Here is a 15,083-nt window from a genome sequence, read left to right on the forward strand (position 1 = left end):
GAACGCTTGAATTCTCAATGCCTTGGACTTAGGAGGTGCTCTCCTAAGTTTGAATGAATGAATGAATGAATGAAAACATAAGAAGAGTCATAAGGCCAGACAGAAGGATCTTAGAGCCATGTGTATAGATGCAATATTTCACATATTCATTAAAAGAAAACGGACAATAAGATAGCAAATGGTATTAGAATTGCATGAGGAAAAACACATTCAGATTGAGGCACATCCCCGTGGTCTGTGAGCATCTCTTATTTTCCAGGCTCCTTAACTTTTCACAATCGCACTGAATCTATGTGCTTGCCATTGAATCCTGTGAAAATCAAGTTTCTGGGCAATGTCCACATTTTATTGCAATTGTTCATTTTGGTTTCATCTGCTTTGCCCTCCCATCTGGAAAGTTAAAACAATGTTGTTGTTTTTTCTGTGATATTTGAGCTTCTGAATGACCGTTGCCATCATCCTTCATCCACTTATCACAGCTCTTGCTAATAACAATTATAATTGATTAAAAAAATTGAATCCATTATCTAGTCTAGATAACCTGTCTACAAGGGAAAGACAGAATGGAATGGAATGGTAGGCTTCTCAGTCACACAGTTGTAATCTCTTGATTTTTTCAGAGACATCTCAGCTCAAATATCCTCTTGTGTTTAACATCAGGAGGTGGGAGGTAGACTGAGGGGAGACGATTTTGTGCCAGGAACTTTTCCTCAAGGCAATTCACAGTCCAACGTGCTCACTTGCTTGGGACTGGCCAATCATCTCAGGTAGACCTGGGCCAAATTTAGACTCAAACCAGGGCAGAGTCTTGTCTTCCAGAGGAAAGACTCCAAATCGAGAGATGAAAAATAAGGGGTGCCTGGGTAGCTCAGTCGGTTAAGCATCCGACTTCGGCTCAGGTCATGATCTCACGGTTCGTGAGTTTGAGCCCTGGGTGGGGCTCTGTGTTGACAGCTCAGAACCTGGAGCCTGAATTGGATTCCGTATCTCCCTCTCTCTCTGCCCTTCCCCCACTTCTTCTTCTTCTTCTTCTTCTTCTTCTTCTTCTTCTTCTTCTTCTTCTTCTCTCTTTCAAAAATAAATACACATTTTAAAAAAAAGATGAAAAATAAATGTGATCTTTCACTGCACACAGGTCATTGACTGACAAAACAAAACTCACTGGAAAGAGCCGAGCGTTCCAGAAGGAACCTGCCTTTCCAAACACCTTAGAAGCCTCACACAGGGCCGCTGTCCACCCACATGGAACTACCCGGAAATCTTAAGTTAGGAGTCAAAACTTTGGACCAGCGAATAAATCCGAGGCCTTTAAAAGATCATAACACAAATGACATAGGCCGCCTGGAAGGGGTGGGGGTTATTCCTCCCATCCTTCCTTCTGGGTTAAATAAAAAAATTTATAACAATTATTATAACAAAATATAACAATTATATAACAATATAATAATACAACAATATAATAATTAGAACAATTATAACAAAAATTATAACAATTTTCTATCACTGGCACATGGGCTCATGAGAGTCAAGACTTTATCTGTTGTGTTCACTTGGAGTTCCCAGCACAGTGCCCATCAGAGAAACTGTGCTCTAAGAAATACTGTGGAATCAGTGCTCAAAGAATATTGTGAAGCAAAGAAATGAATGAACGCAATAATGTATTAAGCACGTGGGGTATCCCATCTCGTATATACCCTCTGTGACTGAAGTTACTAATTTAAAGACGTTCTGTGAGCACTGCTTACCTGTGTTTTTCCCCCTGTGGATGCCAGAATCTTACTCCAAAAGGTCCAGTCAGGTCCACTCACACCAGATATCCATTTGTGAGCACATGCGAGGGCATCTTAATTTGAGATTTATGAGAAAAATAAAAGCCAGATGAAGATTGATGAGGACTGAGGAGGACCGATCCCACGCCTCAGATAAGAACAAATTCCAGCGTCTTGAACATCGTCACCCATGACAAACTACGAAAGAGGGACAACGGGTTTTAGTTCCTTTTCACTAAAACTCTGGTATCCAACTTAACGAGGGTGACTAAAGCTTTGTGTGAGTCACATCTGTATCCGTTCTCGAGTGTTCCCTATTTTGGCTCCCATGTTTTCCTCCTTGCTTGAGACTCCTCAGTATTATCACAGAGAGTCTTCAGTCTGTGTTTACCTTTCTCTTTGCCCTGAAATCTTGTCCACCCTCTGCCCTTTCTGCTCCCCATGGTCTGATCAGGGGGAGGCTTCACCAGGGTGCTGGATGATGGGAAAGATTTGTGAGCCCCTTTTCAGGGAGGCAGGGGGGAAATTGCTTTATGTTCAGAGTCCAAAAGAGATCACATTCTCCATCTGTCCACACCAAGACATTTTCTAGGCATCACCATTGAATGTTGCTCAGCTGCTGGGTGCCTGGTTGGCTCAGTTGGTTGAGTGACTTCATTGCAGGTCATGACCTCACAGTTTGAGTTCGAGACCCATGTGGGGCTTTGTGCTGACAGTATGGAGCCTGTTGAATTCTGTGTCCCTCTCTCTCTCTCTCTCTCTCTCTCTGCCCCTACCCCACTTTCTCTCTCTCTCTCTCTCAAAAATAAACATTAAAAAAAAATTTTTTTAAACATCTCTCTGATGCTGAGACATTGCTGTTTAAGCCTCCCATACCCAGAGCCCTCGCTTAGACTTCTGCCCATTATTTCAATTAATCCTGGTAACCACCCTGGGGCCAATTATCATTATTCCCTTTTTCAGAATTTACTAAAGGTAGGTTTGCTTTAAGTATATACCATAAAATATTAGTCATCTAGATGCTTCGCTTTGAAAAAAAAAAGTATTCTATGGTCAAACAAGTTTGAAAGAGATACATAAATCCCCTTCCTGTATATTCCCAGTGCACATTAATCCAGTGGCAGAGAAGTTTATTTAATTTCTTTTAACTCAGAGTATCCTACACTTTGATGTCTTTGTTCCTATATAGTACCTTTGGAGGGGCGCCTGGGTGGCTCAGTCGGTTAAGCATCTGACTCTTGATTTCGGCGCACGTCAGGATCTCACGGTTTGTGACGTCGAACCGCACGTTGGGCTCTGTGCTGGCAGCACGGACCCTGCTTGGGATTCTCTATCCCTCTCTCCCTCCACTCCTTCCCCTCTTGCTCTCTCTCTCAAAATAAATAAACAAACATCAAAAAAATAATACCTTTGGAAATGCTGACCTAAATCACAGAACAAGTAAGGGAGCAGAAGGAGGGAGAGGCATGAATCTGTGGCTTTTTGACTTTCACATAGCATAACACACAGTATATACCTTCGCTAATTCATTAATGTATGTAAGCTTATTATAATATAATATAATTATAATTATAACAATGTACCTACTATACCACACTACCTTCTTCTTTTTTTTAAAGTTTATTTATCTTCAGAAAGAGAGAGAGAGAGAGCTAGTGTGATTTGGGGAGGGGCAGAGAGAGAGAGGGAGAGAGAGAGAATCTCAAGCAGGCTCCACGCTGTCAGCGCAGAGCCTGAGGCAGGGCTTGAACCCACAAACCGTGAGATCATGAGCTGAGCCGAAAACGAGAGTCCGGATACTCAACCGACTGAGCCGCTGAGGTGCCCCAGTACCTTCTTCTTTTTACTATTTCATTGATGTGCATATTGAAGGTAGAAATTGCGAGCCTATGGGAAATATATACAAGACTGTTTAGGGGAGAAGGGAGATTAGGGACAAGCACACAAGACTGAGAGATGTTCTCTCCAGGCTAAGTGCCGCTGTAGTGACTTAGGATAAATAGGGGAAGGTTGCAGAAGCAATCTAGCTGATTCCAGGCTTTCGGTATCACCACCGACAATATCTTCCATATTTACATGACACTTTATACTTTGCAAAGTGCTGGTAAGTGTACCATGATGTTCCATTCTCATAGCCAATGTGGCTGGTAAGCATGAGGATTTTGCTTCCATGAATGAGGGGAGAGTCCAGGCAAAGCCTCATTCAGTGCCCACAAGGTTCGTACTATAACTGGGAGTTCCATTCAGATTTTGTTATTTTGGATCCAGGGTCTTTCCAGGGCAAGGCTGTGTGATTGATGATGTTAGCAAGGCTAACCTGGGCAGGGAATAAAATCTCGGGACAAATTAAGACATGAGGAAAAGCCAAAGGTCATTCATTTCACGATTTCTCCTAGGACTGACCACATATCACCAGCCCATTTACCGAATCCCACGTGAAGAGCTGGCGTCCTATTCCCCCAGGAATCACACCCCCCAACTTTGTTCCTGTGGGAGTGTTGCCTCTCTTTTAGCAGAGGCCGGTGAGACATTTGGGGATGCTGAGAATGAAATGGATTTGGGGGCGCCTGGGTGACTCAGTCAGTTAAGCATATGACTTTTGATCTCAGCTTAGGTCATGATCTCACAGTTTGTGGATCGAGCCCCACTTTGGGCTCTGCACTGACAGTGCAGAGCCTGTTTGGGATTCTCTCCCTCTCCCTCTCTCTGCCTCTCCCCTGCTCGCACTCTCTTTCACTGTCCTTTAAAAAAATGAATTAAATGAGTTTGGGCCAGGACTTTCACAGATTGGGATGCCTTCCCCCAGAGCAGGTGCAGGGGCATTGAGGAAATTGGAGAGGCTGGGTAAGGGTTTCTTGTTGCAGAGTGGGAGGATTTGAGGTAATTCTGAGCTAAGAGGAGAGACGCAGCTTGGCAAGTGGTAAAATTAAAAGTCCACAAGTAAAAGGGAAAGAATTCTTCAAAAGAATGGAAACCAAGTGTTCAGACATCCCAGAAGGAGAAACTTCAAGAGAGTCCTAATTAAATCATGATGATTGAGTCATAAATTATTTCCACGGTGAAACACAATGTATTTCCTTCTCTCATGCATCAGTTTCTTAGAATTTTTTTGTGTGTGCATTTTTCTAAAACATCAAGCATCATGGTAAGATTGCAAAGTGGTCGGTCTCACTGACTGTTACATGAAATGAAGCATAATCACTGAACTTCACTCCAAAGGAGAAAAGAATAGTGCTGCCTGTCTTTCCAGGCCCCTGTTTCCTATGTGCCATCCAAACACCCAAACTGCTTATTCCCCCCCAGAAAATGAAAGATGAGTTTCTAAAGTCCTGGCTTTTGAGGTAGAAATAAAAATTTTCCTTTATTAATCATAACCAGATTTCTTCCTTCACATGTGCAGAGCGCTAAGGCAATAGCATCCCTGTCTTTTCTGGGACTCCTACTTCTCCTGGCAAGTTGCTTCCAGAACTAGCAGTACTAGGGAACTTCCTGACCTTCCTCTAGGAGCCTGTGACACAGGTCAGGATCCACACACCCATCTGAGCCCAGAATATGTCTGCTCACACCTCCACCCTACCTAAAATACTTCAATGGTTTTCCCATCGCTTGCTGAATAAGGTCAGAATTTTTTAGCATGGCATGCAATGCCTTCATGATGTGTCCTCAGGCTACCCACCTAGTCTTAACTGCCAAACGTCCACTCTCTAGCTTGCCCTCAAACTCACTGAGATTTTTGCCTTCACTCAAGCAGGTCGGCCATGTTGTCTCCCATTGAAGTTTGGCTTAAGATGTTACGCCAACTTGGAATGCTGTCACCATGTTGGGTCACCTCCTCACAATCTAGGGCTCAGTTCAAGAATAAGTTCCGAAAGTTTTTCCTTATCTTACCTACCCCACAGCCCAATCCACATCAGATGAACACCAGTGTTCACTCTGGCATCACACTGAATATTGTAGTCGTCTTCTGACATGATTGTTTTTTGAGTACTTGCTAGATATTGAATATTCAACGGTGAGCAAAACTAGCATCCAGCTTACAGTCTCATGGAGAAAATCAGCTATCAAAAGATCCTGTATAAAAATAAAAGCATTGACTGTGCTAAGTGCTATGAAGGAAAAGGATTCCATTAATGCATAAAATTATAGGCTGGGGAAGGATTGGGGCAGGGGGAGCGAGGTGATAACTGGGCTGAAATTTAAAAGTATGAGTAAGAGTTAACTAAGTGAAAAGAGAAAGAAGCATTCCAAAGAGAACAGAAAGTCCTGCGTTTATTTATCTGTAAGTTCTGACAAATAGAGGCATGAAGCCATTTGTTGGGAGATAGAAAGCATGAAGGAGTGAGAGATTTAATAAATACATGATATCGGAGACACTGGAGTTCTGAGAATTGCCTCAGGCTTCTATGTTAACAGCCAAAGAATTTAATCTGCAAGTTGTTGGATCTGCCCCGTAGGTCTGGTGTCTGACCCCCTCTTCCCATTGCTGTAGGATAAGGCAAACTGTTTCAATGGTCAATCCCAAAGGACCACCTGTTACCAAAGGACGGTCGAGAGGAAATCAGCAAGAAAACAGCCTCTTGGAAATGGAGACCAAAAGTCTGGGGCCAAATTATCTGAAAAATAAGGGCAACATTGGGAAAAGGGAAAGGAAGGAAGTGCAGATAAAAGAAGAGACTGGAAAACACACGTAGATGGTTCTGGCCATAGAAAAGGCAGCAGTTGAACCCTTTAGTCTGGGCAGAAGCCAGGCATAATTATTAAGAGTAGAATCCTATTCTAGAAGTGATGAGAGGAAATCTGAACCCTTGGGCTCTGGGTAAGTAAAAGTTTGTTTGTTTTCCCAGCCTGAAGTGCGTGTTTGCTTCCAAGCCTTAGGGCTATTTGTCCCTGTTAGACCCTGGGGGCCGAGGCAGGGCTCTCCGTGGAGAACGTGGAGAACGGGGGGGGGGGGGGGGGGGGGGGGGAAACTTAGGGAATGTTTGTTTATATTTTCGATAATAAAAAGGGTGTTATTGTTATCCTGATCTCATTAAGTCATTTTCTCCTTCATTTTTCTAATTCACTCTGCAGGGAGCTTAAGAATTCATTTTCATTTACTCTTAAAACCTCTAAAGTGATGCCAAAAGCAGATATACAACTGTTCCCCCTGGGAAGGAGTGTTGCCTTCCAATCTGGAAAAGCATGAAGGAGCTGGTCTATATTGATTTTTAGTCAAAGCCATTGTCACTGGCGTAATCCTAAGCATCTGCCCCATGTTGAAGGGAGCTGTTTGTCCAAATATCTGTTCTTTCATGCTGTTCTGGACTCAAGCACTAATCTGAAAATTCATATTTGGCTTTTTTTCTAAAGGGACCCCATTGTCTTCCAGAAACAAGAGCAGGTTCCACTCAAGCATATGCTATAAAATATCTCTGACCAGAACTCCACTGCCTGAAATCTCAACTTTATAAGGAAGGCTAAGAAAGAAAGAAAGAAAGAAAGAGAAAGAAAGAAAGAAAGAAAGGAAAGAAGGAAGGGTTAAAGAAAAGAAAAAGAAAAAGTGAAAACCAGGAAATGAAGGTCCCATTAGCAGTCAAGAGCCACAGCGTGTCATGAACGGAACTTTATTTACATTACTTGAAAAGACACATTTCCAGGTCTTCAGTGAAGCAAAATGACAGTAAGAAAAGAGTGAAGCTAGGCAGATCTCAGTCCAGCCCCATCCCCTCCACTGATAAACCATGTGAACTGGAACAAATTTTGGTAATAGGCTTCTCTCCAGTTCTCATTTCCTCCATCCATAAATGGGCAATAGGAAACCTAGCTTAAAAGATTCTTGCTGTGATTAGGAATTAGAAAATAAGATCTCAAAGTTAATGCTTACTTATTCAGTCTTATTTCCAACACAAACACAGCAAATTTCCTTCTCTGGATTTCTCCAGTCCGCCACTGAGCAGGCCTGGAATTCAAAGCAGGAAGAGGTTCCCCTAAGCGTTGGTGAGAAAGGACCTCTGGTCAGCTGATATCAAAGAAGAGATGATGCCAGAACTTAAATAAGCATCCACCTGCAGTGTTTTACCCCAGAGTCAGAGACATTGGTCCTACCCTTCTCAGCAAGACCTGAGGGCAACTTAAAGACTCAGCAAAATGAGAGTAGCTCAATACGACACCCCCCTTCCAAAAGAAGTTTACATTCTTCCTAGACTATCATAATTAAGGAGGCAGAAAGTAAGAAAGGCTTTGGAACCATTTTCATCCATGAGTTTTTAAGTTTCATTCATTCTACGTTCACCTCACTGAGCACCTGTCATGTTCCAGGCACTCTTCCATATTTGAAATACATCAGGAAACAGAAGACAAAAATCTCTGCCCTGGGGAAGCTCAAATTTTTGTGGAGAGAAACAGGCGATAACCAATGAATACTTCAAAGAAGTAAACAAATACATTATGGTCAAAGATGCTAACTAAATGTGATGAAAGAAATATAGGGCAGGGGTACGGAAGTTAGGAGGAGAGGGACAGGTAGGTTACAATTTAAAATAGGGCAACTGGAAAGGACTCAAAAACAGTCCTATACTTTTTGATATTTGAGAAACCAAAAGGAGGCTGGTTCTGGAAAAGCTAAGAAATCACAATTCTTTTTCTGTTATCGAATTCCTAGATTGGACTTTAAGTATCTATCACTGCCCAAGTAGACTTAAATTCTTTAAGAATAAGCTCAGATGTGTGAGTGCTGGGGTGGCTCAGTCGGTCGAGCTCAGGTCATGATCTCATGGCTTGTGAGTTCGAGCCCTGCATTGGGCTCTCTGCAGACAGCGGGGAGCCTGTTTTGGATCCCCTGTCCCCCCCCCCCCTACTCCTTTCCCCGTCTCAAAAACAAGTAAACACTTAAGAAGAAGAAGAAGAAGAAGAAAGAGGAGGAGGAGGAGGAGGAGGAGGAGAATGAACTCAGATGTGTTCCCACAGTGCCTAAGATATCAACAGACAATTATGCGCTGAAGCTATTTTGATGCATGAATGAATGAGGGATAAATAAGTAAAACACTGACCTCTGGGAACTCATGGCTTCTTTTGGTCCAACAAACTGAGCATCTATTATCTTCCGTGTGGTTTAGCCATCTTGTCCCCCAGACCAAACATACCTCTTCCTCCTTTCCTCGCTCCCTGGTGAGTTTCTCATTCACTGTCCCCAAGAGGGTAGATCTGTTGGGGCCAATGTGGCACCTTTCACTATGGAACTCTAGGCAGCATCATAGCCAGCTACCTCATTGTTGAATTTCCTCATAGTTCCTTCCTGTTATGACAAAGACCAGAGGTCCAGTCTTGTGTCGAGGTGACGGGGATCCTGGCTGTAGGCTGGATGAAAATACAGATTGAACCTCCCAAGACACATTTTTCAGAAGGAGGATGCATGAAGAGTAAGCACACATAGTTTGGTGATGCAACAGGTATAAGAGGTTTCAACAACAAATTAGAAAATGGGGAAGGTGAGGCCAAAGTTATTAGATAAGCTCCCGGCTTGTGTGAATCTCTATGGTTTTAATATTGATTCATTTCACCGCAAGCTACAGTAAAAACTCGAATAGGTTCAAGCAGTTGAGCAAAAGCTGGCCCTTATCCAGGAAACAACTAGAATGCTAAATTCTCGAATGTAGACTGTTTTTTTATTGTATACATTTAACATAAAACAGTGCTTCTCATATTTAGACATAGCACTTCCTATGCCATACTACCCATCTGCAAAATCCCAAAACTTAAGAGTCAGTATCATAGGTAAGTGCCAGGAGAAAGGCCATGCTTCAGGAAATTTGTCCAAACCGAAACCAAAACCCCAGTCACTGAATTTGGTGGAAGTGTTCGGTGACCCATGGGTTTGTGCCTGAATCAGTTGCCAAACAGGGGAACTATACCTACCTTTTGATGCCTCTGCATGGAGGTCCTTCTGGGCCAGGCAGGCATCTGTTTCCTCTTTGTAGCCAACTCCGGGCCCCAGACAAGACCTTGGGCAGAGGCAGTAGCTGGATGGAAATGTGCTGAGGTTGCTCTAGTTACAAAGGGATGTGGTTAGTAGGGTGGCCTGGTGCAGATCTATCCGGTTTAAAGAGGAGATAGACACCAACCGTGGTCTTCCCAGTTTCATTTTTAAGGTGTGATGGCAGGGTAGGACCCTGTGTCTGACAACTATCCTGCTCCTTTATTAGAACCAGAAAGAGACATTTGCAGTAGGCTTAGATTCGACTCTGACCAACAGCATCCTTCCTTGACAGCCAGGCTTGCTTGGTGTCCCCTGCGGTAGTCTTTGCTCACATGTCTGGGACTGTATCAGACCACGCTCAGCAGTGGGGACAAAAAATTTTGGCCAGGGGCAGGACACAGGACACAGGTAGTTTTTGTCTGCAAGCCTTTAGAAAAAAAAAATAATAATAAGGTCTTTGTCAGTATTTGAAACCTGGGAGGTTTCATATAAAAATCCTGGTATCCAACTTCTCTTGACAAATCAGAAGATCTGGCAATAGGCAAGAAAGATGTAGATCTGGGGCCCCCAGGTTGGCTCTCCAATCATCTACCTGATTTCACAAAAGGGCCGTGCCTGTCTTGCCCTTGGAAGCATTTAATTGGTGACAAACGTCTCCCACCATCTTGACAACTAGTTCAAAGCAGAGAATAATGGTCATCATTTATCAAGTGCTCGTGATGGGTCACTCTTCTGAGATCTTCCGATGTATGAACTCATTTAACCCTCAACAACTCCATGAGATGTATCCTACAGATTACAAAAAAGGGAAACTGAGACAAGAGACATTCAGTGGTGTGCCTGCGGTCACACAACTAGTACGTGGCAGAAATCCAAGGAAAAGCAAAGGGGGTTGACTCCGGAATCCCAATGCCTGACTTCTGATCTACGCTGCCTTTCGGATTAGCCAAATGCACTCTCTTCTTTGAATGTTTCCAATTTCGTGATGTCTCTTTGGCTGTGTTCCAGCCTAACAAGAGTTTCTCACCATATGTACACACACATTGCATCTACAGGTTGATATTTTATGTAATAAATTTCATCTATAGAATATATTGTATAAGCCATGCTTTATATGTCCATTAGTCAATATATATACCTGTGTACATATATCCTGATGGCCAGGTTAAATGTTTTTTTCATCTGTTCAAGCTCTGGGAGTCCTAAAGGTACAGAAGAACTAAACCACAGTCACTGGCTGCGGTTGGGTCGAAGGGAGCCACAATCAGCTCCTTGAGGAGGTGGCTGCAAAGGGCGTGGAGATGGGGACAGATGTGGCTGTCCGGGAGCCCGAGAGCTTCTCCATCTGCTGGCCCCTTGGACGTCACATGTGCTCTGACCCAAACCACACACTAAGCCGAGCTTCTCAGGTTCACTCCAGAACCTTCTTTACTCAGGTTCCTGGCCACCACTTCTGGCAGGTCACTGCCGGAGCACCAGCCACGGCCTCCGCTCCATCCAAACTTGGCTGTCCCCCAAACGGTGGCTCCCTTGGGCTCCTCGCATCCTGCCTGCTTCTCCTGTAGTATCTTTGCTCTGTTCTGAAGGCTCCTTTATTAACCAGGCCCGAAGGCCGAAATCCTTTCTTGTTCTTTTATAACAAAATAAACGACTTCCATGTTATTTATTTTATTGCTGAATACTCCCCCTTTAGGGGTGATTTTTGTTATTGTTTGCTGAGGGTTGTTTTGTTATTGTTTATTTAATGAAGCCCAGGCTGAAGACGCTGTGGCGTCCCCAAGGCACTGCCTCTAGGCTCTGGAATTTTCCTTCAGCCCTCGCCAGCCACGCCCTTGGCTTCCTGTGAGCCCTGGCTGAGTGCGGCCTCCCAGGGCCGCCTCCTCCTGCCTGGCCTCTCTGGGAACCTGCAATACCCCAATTCCCATGCTCCTCCCTGGACACTCTCAGACCCCCAGTCTCCACGGAGAACATTTCCTATCTTTATTTTCCAGCACTTCATAATTTAAATAGATCGTGTTACTGGGGAGGTGCAACTGATAATCTTCCAAAATCAAAACCTTCTGGAGAAGTCTTGAAAATGAACACTCCTATAACATGGTCTTTATCTCACCTCCTCGTAATTTGAATTTTTTCCTTTAAGCACAGGGTACTGCTACCAACACTGATAATTCCTAAAGACTGGGGAATTCTTTGAATTTCAGTATGCTACAAAAACAGGGGCTTTTGGTTGTATACTAATACATCCCAAATGCTTAGTATGTAATAGGCACTCAGGAATAAGTTTACTGAGTGGAGGAAGAGACTCATTATTTAAGAACTGTTATCATAGACCAGAAAATATATGAGAAACTCACTAGTACGGCTTGTTAAGTCTAAACACTGAAATGGTCTAATCTACAACAAGGTCTTTGCCAAGAAATCAAGTGTTCCCTTCAATCTCAGTCACCTTGTGAATTTAGGCTGAGATCTATCCTAATCCTTATTTTACTGGACAGCAAGTAACCAAGATCCCCGGAAAAAAAGAAAAAAAGAAAAAAAAAACAACAACACACAGGAATATAACATTTGAGGGTGTTAATTTTGAATCTGAACATTAAATTCTCTTTTTTAATACTCCCGCAGTCCAAAAATTGCCTGAAGTTTCAAGATACGGGGTTTTGTTGATGTTTAGATCAAATACATATGTAATAAAATATATTACTTGCTCAGTACCGCTAATTCTGAGTCACTCCTAGGAAGCTTTCTGGCACTAAAGTCTTCCTCTTTCTTCTAGTAAACTCAATCTTTAAGCGAAAAGGCTGTTTCATATCTTTATAGATCCTAGCACATACTAGATACTCAATAAATATTTGTCGACAGAATGAATTCAGTGATACTTTTCCATGAGGTTAATTGTACCATATTTTGAAAGCTAAGCTTGACCAAATGGCCAGTAAAACCTGAGTGCAAAACCATGGAGCTGCAGTCTATCCTGGAAGATGTTGTGGACCCATATTTTGAAAGAAGAACTAGCTAGTCCCACCTAGTTTATATTATTTGGCGGAAAAAATAGGGCTGGGGGAAGTCTTCACTTACTGCATCAATCTCAGAGAGGGAGGAAGTTGTGAGTGAAAGAGAGTAGACTAGAAAGTTTCTGAGATTTTCTTGGAGCACCGGATGGGGGTGGAATTGAATCAATTGTGTGGTCTTAAGATGGGCATTGATATCTGGGGCAGGGCCCAGGAATCTGTATTTTTAAACTATCTCTGGGGTGGATTCTTTTTTTTTTTTGAAGCTACTCAACATCCTCCACCTTTCCCTGGACCCACGTCCTTGGCAACGCGTCATTGAAGGTCCTCCCGTAAAGACGTGAAGTCCGTTTCCCCACATTGATTCTGGGCTGGTCTTTGCACTTGCTCTGACCAATACTGTGGGCTGGAAGTAATACTGGGCCAGTTGGGAGCCTAAGCCTCAAATGGCCTTGCTTGCTTCTACTTGTTCCTTTGCTTGCTGCTACAACATAAGCAAGCCCTGTCTAACCTGCTGGATTATTAGAGACACGCGACCTCTGTCACCCCGTCACTCAGTTGGCAGCCAGCCAGCCATCGGACATCTGAGACCACGAAAGTTTACCTGAGAGTTGACTGCAGACCCACAGTGAAACCTGGCCAAGGTCGGCCCAGCCTAGCTGACTGGCGGATTCACACAGTCAGCCTACAGATTTAGAAGCAGTTAAGAGATAGCTGTTTTAAGCAACTGAGCTCTGGGTTGGCTTACCAATGCACTCTTTAGATGATCCCTGCAACCAGGCAAGCTTAGGAAATGTTAGTCTAGAAGATATTTGCAACTTTCCTGGAATAAAGAAATGTCTAAATGCCAACCTCTATAAATTTCTTAATATTTGGTTCTTCTTCCCCATTGACTGAACACAAATTAAAATGTAATTAAAAATTTAAAAATGTTTATTCACTTCTGAGAGACAGAGAGAGAGAGAGAGAGAGAGACAGAGAATGAGTGGGGGAGGGGCAGAGAGAGAGGGAGACACAGAATCCAAAGCAGGCTCCAGGCTCTGAGCCGTCAGCACAGAGCCTAACGCGGGGCTCAAACCCATGAACCATGAGATCATGGCCTGAGCTAAAGTCAGATGCTTAACAGACCGAGCCACCCAGGTGCCCCTCAATTAAAATGTAATTAGAAAAAACTTACACTGACTTTCATAACTTTAAAAAAAATCCACTGAAAGCTGTAAAAAGAATAATCAAGAATTATGACTTCCCAGGGGGTTGGGGCTTGGGGCTAGGTTTTGGAAATAACCACTAGTAGTCAGGTATATGATCATCACAAACCAAAACCTATTTCAGTTTTCCCCATGCCCAGAAATGAAAGGCAGAATTGATACATAAAACAAGTAATGGTTCTCAGTTGTGTTAATCCCAGAGTAGCAGGCTATGTACAGTAACGATTTTCAGGTGCATAATTTGGGGGCCTGGAAATGGATACTGAATTCTTTGTTTTTCAGCAACGGACACATTCTGCACTCCTAATCCCTTGCCTAATAACAACACTGTATTTTACTATTAATGATTGATGCCCATTGCTGATACATGCAGATTAATGGCTTGATGACTAGACAGGAAATGCTGTGCATGCCCACGGGCAAGTTGCCTTAGCTAGTTATTAATCACCAAAAAGTGAACTGCACAGAATCACAGCAGCAAGTGAGACAGAATGAAAGCTTGGTTGTATCGATCACTTTAAATTTGCCTTTAGGTTAGCGAGAATGCATAAAGACAAGGCATTAGAGGAAAGTTATGTGTGGTAAAGATACCAGGAACCAGGTGCTTGGGCCATTTCACAGTTCCTCCTTCTTCAGAGGCTGATGAATTATAACACGATCCTAATGATCTGACAACAACAAGGAAAGGGAACTACTTTTTCAATTAGCACATTGATTAAAGATTTCACAAGTACTTTTATTCTCTTTTTAACCGGCTAATTGGTTTTCTTGCTGAAATTAAAAAAAAAAAAAAAGCAGCCTCGCATGGTCTTGCCTATTATAATATTTTGCAAAGACCCGTGACATTTTGAAACAATAAAAAGAAAATAGCACCACAGAGGTGATCTAAAAAGTAGCCCCTTTTGAACAAATATGCTTGATGATTAAAAAAATTCCATTATGTTTTGGTTTGCATAAAATAGGCTTTGAAAAGAAAAAGCCTATTTTTTTTTGAGAAACCTCTTTTATGAGCCAGGTTAGAAGATGAAATAACCATATCACGCATGGGAGAAGACCGAGTGAAGTTTATTTATTTATTTTGAGAGAGAGAGAGAGAGAGAGCAGGGGAGGGTCAGAGAGAGGGGGAGACAGAGAGAATCCCAAG

The 15,083-nt window shown here is 42.9% G+C and overlaps 1 long non-coding RNA gene across 1 annotated transcript; it reads right to left on the reverse strand.

Moving 5' to 3' along the window:
• Positions 1 to 1,041: 1,041 nt before the first annotated feature.
• LOC124516247 (uncharacterized) lies at positions 1,042 to 9,749 on the reverse strand. The gene is made up of 4 exons (XR_006963005.1): positions 9,663 to 9,749; positions 8,798 to 9,104; positions 1,746 to 1,967; positions 1,042 to 1,068 (listed from the first exon to the last, which is right to left on the reverse strand). It is a non-coding gene; the product is annotated as an uncharacterized LOC124516247 (long non-coding RNA).
• Between the last annotated feature and the right edge of the window lie 5,334 nt (positions 9,750 to 15,083).

This window comes from Lynx rufus, unplaced genomic scaffold, assembly GCF_022079265.1.
Source record: "Lynx rufus isolate CCGP_SWC_20201006 ecotype Redwood Valley unplaced genomic scaffold, mLynRuf1.p SCAF_2, whole genome shotgun sequence".
Classification (NCBI taxonomy): domain Eukaryota; kingdom Metazoa; phylum Chordata; class Mammalia; order Carnivora; family Felidae; genus Lynx; species Lynx rufus.